The 7,432-nt window shown below is 56.6% G+C and overlaps 1 pseudogene; it reads right to left on the bottom strand.

Moving 5' to 3' along the window:
* Positions 1 to 553: 553 nt before the first annotated feature.
* The window catches only part of LOC131291764 (large subunit ribosomal RNA), an 11,039-nt pseudogene continuing 4,160 nt past the window's right edge, over positions 554 to 7,432 (bottom strand).

Here is a 7,432-nt window from a genome sequence, read left to right as displayed (position 1 = left end):
TTTGCCCGGTTGGGCCATTAGATCACAACGCTTGCTAACCATGCAAGTGGTCTGGAGTATAGGTGATACTGACATACCACCGAGATGGTACATCTAGTATTGGGTCACCAAAACCAAACCAACCCCAAGTATCAACCCGGCATACTCAGAGTGATGGATCCGCCAACCCGTCCCGGCACTCCAAGTCCTTGACGAACCGAAAGTGTTTGCCCGGTAAGGCCATTAGATCACAACGCTTGCTACCCCACGGCGAGCTAAACATGCAAGTGGTCTTAGGCAACAGGTGACACCCGAAATTCATCCGAAGATGGAATATCAAGTGTTTAATCACCAAGCCAGCATCCAAACACCAAGTACCCCGGGAGGACCCGATGCGTTGCGACCATCTCCAAGTTCTTGACGAACCCGCAGTGAAAGGCGGTAAGGCCTCTGGGCCGCAACGCTCGCATGTGTTAACCCGCAAACACCACTGACCGGTCGGTCCACCGCAAGGGTGGGTCCAACTAGTCCACACACGGTATGCCGCATGTGCCCCCCGGGGGGAGCACACCGCACACAACCACCAAGCATGGGTCGCCTGAAAGGATCGAAATGTACATCTCTCTTCAATGCGTAGCGCCCAGCCTGCAAACCCGTCGTTTTCGGGTGGTCTTAGGAGTCGAAACTATTCTTGGAAGATCGGCAAGCACAACGCCTTTTCCCACTTCAGGTACTTCGGCGAGCGCACTCGCGATAGGCTCAGTTTGAGGGTTTCCAATAAATGGAAAGAGTCTATAGAAGACTCAATCCGGTCTCGTGATGTTATTAGCCATCTAGCTAACGACTCCTATACATATACTACCAGCCTGGTTCGGTTACGACCTTAGAGGCGTTCAGGCATAATCCGACGGACGTAGCGTCATACCAAAGTCCGCTCGGACTAGTATTGAGCCATTGGTCCGTACCTGTGGTTCCTCTCGTACTGCACAGGAATTCCATTGAGATAGTACTTGCACACCAGTAGGGTAAAACTAACCTGTCTCACGACGGTCTAAACCCAGCTCACGTTCCCTTGAAAGGGTGAACAATCCTACGCTTTGTGAATTTTGCTTCGCAATGATAGGAAGAGCCGACATCGAAGGATCAAAAAGCCACGTCGCTATGAACGCTTGGCGGCCACAAGCCAGTTATCCCTGTGGGTGAGCTGTCAAACGCTGTAGTGTCAACACGTGCTGAGCGTTGCTCCGTGTTTTTTACAAAAATTTCGCGTAAAAAGTTTAAAGAACCCACGAAAGTTTGTTGTAATCGTTAAAACTAGTGCCAATCTACAGATTAGTAGTGAAAACCGCATTAAAATCATCGATTTCAACGAAAAATAAGAAAGAAAAGTGTTTGTTTACATTTTGTATGGAGAGCGGCCCGGGGCGTAGCCCCATTTGGGACTACGTGTTTTTCGGTTAAAAAAGTGTCCGGATCCTGGCCGGATGTGGTTTTTTAGATGACAGACGGTGTTTTAAAACGAAAGTCAGAGAAAACCGTATGAAAAAAGACGAATTCAGCGCAAAATAAGTGTAAATAAAGTGAGAGCACGCGGTGCAAAAATTTTGGCAGGTGAAGATTCGATCGTCCATTTTCCAGCCGGATTCGGACTCGAAGATCCGAGCGATTTCACCTAAGCCGAATCGGGCTCCGTGTCATCTGATCCAGTTTTTCAAAAAAGGACCGTTGGTGCCGGATTTTCGGGTCGTTCAAATTGACCGTTGGTGGAGTCGGTGGCCGTTGGTTTGAAGTGGCCGTTAATTCAAATCGGTCGGTAATTCAAATTGGCCGGTTATCCAAATTGGCCGGTATTTTTAATTGACCGTTGGCGGCAGTGTGTCCCGGATAGGTGTCCCGGCTGGGGGTGAAATGTTTCAAGTGTCCCGGCTGAAATATTTCATGGACCAACCATCCGGTTGAAATGTTTCAGTGAAACTTTTCAAGGTGTCTCGGCTAAGAGTGAAATGTTTCATGTGTCTCGGCTGAAAAATTTCGAGGTTCGATCATCCCGGTGAAATATTTCAGTGTGTCTCGGCTAAACTTGGTTCCGAAGTTGGCCGCCAGGCGGCGCCACCAGTACCAGCGGATTGCCAGCATTGCCACCAGGCGGCGCTTCGGGTCGTGGCGGGTGTCTCGGCTCACGGAGATTTCGAACACTGTTACCAGGCGGCGGCACTGGTGCTGAGCTTTTCAACGTCACAACCAGGCGGCGCCTTCAGTTCATCAAGTGTCTCGGCTGGTGGAGATCACCGGTTATCACAACCAGGCGGCACTCTGAGTTTTATGGCGAGTGTATCGGCTGGCGGTTTGCGGATTTGTCAACCAGGCGGCACCTGATCGCAGAGAAGAACTGAGATATAAGTTCAGATTTGGAAAGGGGAAAAAGATTGGTTTGGCCTTTTATTTGTTGGAGTTTCTATTTCGCACCGGTACTTGGCCTTCCTCCACTCCCCTTCCCCTTCCCACCTTCCCTTCCCAGACACTCCACCCTGGCTCTCCGCAACCTAACCCACTGCCCACAGCGATTTTCAGGGTTGCAGTAGGGGAATGGAGCAGGCATCGGGGGAGCCTTCGACGCGTCGGTCCGTCAGGCTCCGGTCCACCTGCGACGCTACCGCGCCATCGCCGAAGGACGACGGGGACAAAGTGATGACATCATCGGTTGCGCTGCCGTTGACTCGGCAGCGAAAGGGAGGCAGTGTCGCGCCATCGACTGCGACGCCCACTCGGCCGGTGGTGGTGGTGCAGCGGATGGCCCTGCTAGCCAGTGATATGGAGATTTCAGAGGAGAGCGACGAGGACGAGCTCAACTCAACCGTCGTCCAGCAGGTGGCCGAAGTCCCGCAGCAGGAGCCGACTATCGCAAGCCTCAGCAGCGAGTTGAGGGAGCTCCGGGCAACCGTCGAGACTCTCCTCGCTAAGGTTAGCGAGATGGAGACGGGCCGGGCGACGGCAAAGGATGGCGACGCGGAGCTGAAGACAAAGCTGAAGTTGTTGTCTCGTGAAAATCAGGAGCTGAAGCGAGACAACATTAGCCTTCGTGAGCGTGCGGCAGCCAGCGAAAGAGAACTTATGCTGCTCCAAAGTGGACTCCACTCGATGGGAGAGTTGGCGGTAGCTACGCAGCAGCAACAACAACATGTCGTCGACTCCAGTGCTGTTGGGCAAAGCCAGCATCCACCTGGCGACACTCCCAAACGAAAGCGGACCCGGGCAAGGCGCGGCAAGAAAAAAGAGGGCGAACCGACGGGCATGAACGAAGTCATCACGCCTGATGTCCCCGAGATCCCGGTCGAGGCCGTCTCGTCCCAGGCCATGGCTCCAGAAAAGCCAAAACCGAAGGCAAAGAAAGCAGCGGCTGTGGCAACCAAGGTGCATGCGCAACCAGCATCCTTTGCTAAAGTCGTGGCCAAGGGAGACAAGAGAGCAGCACCACAGAAAGCGGGAAAGAGCGCTGCTAAAGTGGAGAGGCCTGCGGTGATCGTCCTCGAGGCCAACGAGGGCAAGGCCTTCCTCGACACATACAAGGCAGTGCGTTCCAAGACCAATGTGGATCAGTTCGTGGCGAGGGTTTGCCGCACAGGGGAGCGGAAGCTGTCGCTGTGGCTGAAGCCGAACACGGACTGCGAGAGTGTGCTGGCCGATGTCAGCGAAGCCATCAAGGAGGATGGAGTGGCCCACCTCCTTGTCGACAAGCAGACGGCAGCGATCACAGGAATCGACATGCTGGCGACTGTCGACGACTTGATTTCGGCGATTAAGCGGCAGGCGGGGCTGACGGTTCCGGGCGAGGCAGTTCGGCTGTGGCGGCGGTACGACGGGCTGCAGAAAGCCCATATCAAGCTGCCGCGCGGGCAGTGCCAGCTTCTCGACGGTCACCGGGTCACCATAGGGAACACGAGTTGCGTCGTGCAGGCGCTCGCATCGGTCCCTGCAGGAGAGCAGCTCTGCTACCGCTGCTTTGGCAAGGGGCACCGCTCTCGCGAGTGCACCGGCCCTGACTACTCCAAGTGCTGCTTCCGGTGCGGATCGAAGCAGCACAAGGCCAAGGAGTGCAGCTCGGGCCCCAAGTGCCTTACGTGTTCCGGACAACATCAGACAGGTTCACCGGTTTGCAGCGGAAGTAGCCAGCCGTCATGTTCCCGCTAGCTACGAACACCACTGTTAGAGGGCGTGACGCTGGGTTGAAGATCCTCCAGATCAACTTGGCGCGCAGCAGGGTAGCGCAAGACCTCATGCTCCAGACCGCACGGGAGCAAAGGATCGACATTGTGCTGGCGTCGGAGATCTACCGTGTTCCACCCAATAACGGGAACTGGGCGGTGGACTCGACAGCGAAGGCAGCCGTTATTACGACCGGAGCCTTGCCCATACAGCGAGTCTGGGCAAGTAGGGTAGGACTGGTGTCGGTCCAGGTGGCGGGGGTGTCCTTCATCTCTTGCTACGCCCCACCAACACCGGGATGGACGGACGAGGACTACCAGCGGCTGCTCGACGAGATCGATATCGAGGCCAGAGCACACCCCCTCGTAGTCTTGGCGGGCGACTTCAATGCCTGGCACGTGCGATGGGGCAGCGCGAGGACGAAGCCGCGTGGTGAGGATCTCGCCGAGGTCGTCGACCAGCTTGACCTGGCGATCTTGAACCGCGGCAGTGTGCCCACGTTCGTCGGCAACGGCAGTGCTACTGAAAGTGTGGTCGACGTGTCCTTCGCCAGTCCGGCCATTGAACCCGGTAACGACTGGCGGGTGCTCGACACTTTCACCAACAGTGACCACAGATACGTGAGATTCAGCGTATCCGCGACACCAGTCAGCAGCGCTTCACCACACCAGCAGAGGCAACCGCAACAACAGCACCAGCATCGCGACCGGCAGCGACAACGCGAGCAGATTGGACCGAGATGGAAGTTGCGTCAATTCCATCCCGAAGCCTTCCAGATCGCGCTCCAGGCTTCCGGGTTTGCCGAAGCGGCTGTATCACCGGCGACTCTCACCGCTGGACTTACTAGAGCCTGCGATGAGGTGATGCAGAGGGCACCGCCAGCGCAGTTTTTGGTGAGACCGGAAATGTACTGGTGGACGCAGGAAATCGGCCTTCTCAGGGAGCAGTGCAAGTCATCTGAGGATGCGATTTTGACTGCCGGAACTGGTGCACAACGAGAGTTGGCCAGAGAACGGCACAGGAGTTGTAAGAAGGAACTCGCCCGCGCCATCAAGGCAAGCAAGGACCGTAGCTTTGATGAGATGATTGCGGAAGCTGAGGACAATGTCTTTGGCACTGCCTATAAGGTGGTAACGTCACGCCTTAAGGGTAGCCGCGTCCCCCCGGAGCGAGATCCTGCGATTCTACAGCACGTCGTGTCGGAACTCTTCCCGGATCATGGCACTTTTGAGTGGCCTGCACCGGATCGGGTCGATTGGGGGCAGACAACGCAGGAGCCAGTGAGGGAGGTGTCGGATGAGGAGCTCTTGGCGATCGCGGCGCGGATGGTGCCCACTAAGGCCCCGGGACCCGATGGCATCATCAATGCGGCACTGAGGGTCGCTGTTCGCGAGCACACGGAGACGTTCCGCCGCGTGTTCCAGGAGTGCTTCGATCAATGCACCTTTCCCGCTGACTGGAAGCGACAACGACTTGCTTTGCTACCCAAGTTCGGAAGACCTCAGGGCGATCCGTCATCCTTTCGGCCTCTTGGGATGCTCGACGGATCAGGCAAGATCTTGGAGCGGCTGATCTTGGATCGCCTAAACGAACACCTGGAAGACCCAGATCACCCTCGCCTGTCGCCGTCTCAGTATGGATTCAGAAAGGGCAGGTCTACAATTCAGGCGATTGAACGTGTTAAGGAGGCCGGCCAGCGTGCGATGGCCCACCGAATGACGGATCGGAGGGCTAACAAGTGTCTGATGGTGGTGTCATTGGATGTACGCAATGCTTTTAACACGGCGAGCTGGCGGTCCATCGCCAAAGCACTGCAAGAAAAGCACGTTCCGGCCTGCCTGCAGCGGATACTGGAAAGCTGGTTTCGGGGACGGCTACTGGTTTATGAGACGTCGGAGGGTCCGGTCACCCGGGAATTGTCGGCGGGAGTCCCACAGGGTTCCATACTTGGTCCGACGCTGTGGAACACCATGTATGACGCCGTCCTGTCCATCGACATGCCCGCCGGTGTAGAGCTCGTCGCCTTCGCTGACGACCTCGTGCTCCTGGCACCAGGACCCACGCCAGCACTGGCCGCGAGTTTGGCGGAGGAGTCTGTGAATAGGGTTGTGGCTTGGATGCGCGAACACCAGCTGGAGCTCGCCGCAGCTAAGACGGATATTGTGATGGTGTCGAAAAAGAAGAAGGATTACAAGAACATCCCAGTTAACATCAACGGCGTTCCTCTTCGTTCGGCAACCGACATCAAATATCTAGGAGTGCGCATTAAACACAATCTTAAGTGGTCAGAGCACGTCAAGCAGGTCACTCAAAAGGCTTCTCGAGTAGCGACAGCACTTGCACTGCTGATGCGACGGCACAGCGGGCCAAAGTGCAAGAAGCGTCGCCTCCTGGTTTCGGTCGTCAACAGCATCCTCCGCTACGGCGCACCGGTGTGGCACGAGGGTGTTGAAACCAGGGAGGAGCAACGACTGCTGGAAAGGGTCCAGAAGAGGGTTGTGGTCGGAGCATCCTTCGCATTCCGGACAATCTCATACGACGCTGCCGCAGTGATAGCGGGCACCATCCCAATAGCGCTGTTGGTAAAGGAGGACGCTCGCTATTATCAGCGTAGAGTGAACGCCGACCCTGGGGGTCTGTCGGCTAAAGAGATGCGGGAGCAGGAGCGTCTCGCCACATACCACCAGTGGCAGGACAGGTGGGACGAGGTTGGCAGAACGGGAGGACGGTTCGCCCGATGGACCCGGCGAGTTCTCCCTGACCCAGCTGCGTGGCACCAAAGGAAACACGGAGAGGTGAATTTCCATCTGTGTCAGGTGCTCTCCGGGCACGGATTTTTCCGTGAGTACCTGCACAATAAGGAATTCGCCTCGTCCCCTGAGTGCCCGCAGTGCCCGGACATCATCGAGTCTGCCGAGCACGTGATGTTCGAGTGCCCTCGTTTCGCTGGCGTCCGAGCCGAGTTTCTTCGCGGGCGAGGTAGCGAGCCGGAGAGCGTGAATCCCGACACCATGATGCAGTTTCTCCTCCGGGGACCCGAGGACTGGAGCTTGATTGCGGAAGCCGCGCGGCGCATCACCTCCGAACTGCAACATGAGTGGAACGAGGAGCGAGCAGCTCGAGCAGCCGCACACCAACGCGAAGCACCCGAAGCGATTGCAGAGGCCAGGCGAGCCGTGAGAGCAGCAGCCAACGATCGCCGGAATGCAGCCAGGCGGCAACAAACCGTGGAGCGACAGCTTGCTAGACT

Source organism: Anopheles ziemanni, assembly GCF_943734765.1.
Source record: "Anopheles ziemanni chromosome X unlocalized genomic scaffold, idAnoZiCoDA_A2_x.2 X_unloc_14, whole genome shotgun sequence".
Classification (NCBI taxonomy): Eukaryota; Metazoa; Arthropoda; class Insecta; order Diptera; family Culicidae; genus Anopheles; species Anopheles ziemanni.
Note: the sequence above shows the minus strand (reverse complement) of the source record. Positions and strands in the feature narration are given on the sequence as shown.